Source organism: Brassica oleracea, chromosome C6 (assembly GCF_000695525.1).
Source record: "Brassica oleracea var. oleracea cultivar TO1000 chromosome C6, BOL, whole genome shotgun sequence".
NCBI lineage: Eukaryota > Viridiplantae > Streptophyta > Magnoliopsida > Brassicales > Brassicaceae > Brassica > Brassica oleracea.
Window position 1 is genome coordinate 14,774,208 of NC_027753.1, and position 553 is coordinate 14,774,760.

Here is a 553-nt window from a genome sequence, read left to right on the forward strand (position 1 = left end):
AAGTTGAAACTTTAACGGCAAGGACTCGAGCAATCTGCCCCTGCGGAACCACTAAAGTCCACGGGAAAAGACTCGACTACGCAACCCCCCTCGACAGGCCTGGTGCCGCGCAGGAACGACCTTCGGGTCAAAACCCTAGCGAAAAATCTCCCATCGAAAAGGAAAACCCTGAAAGTCCTCCGCCTCCCGCGAAGGCTTCGGAGGACAACAGAGTCGAGCACGTCAACCTGGATCCTAGCGATGTCTCCAACGATACTGATGAGGACGTCGACATACATCCAAGGAGGACCAGAAGCCGATTCGCTCGGGAAAGCTCTCCGTTCGACAAACCAATGACAGAAGTGGAGGAAATCATCTATTGGAACGAACAAGAAGAGCTGGCTGAAAAGCAGACCGAGCTCACTCGCAGTAAACGCTGACAGGCTCAAAAATCTGCTAGCGAGACGTAGGATATCCGCGATCTTCGCGACTATACCACCAAGACTGCGATAGAAGTAAGAGCCGTGAACTCCCAAATCCATCACGCTACCAGCGCGGCCCCCGAGATCGACAG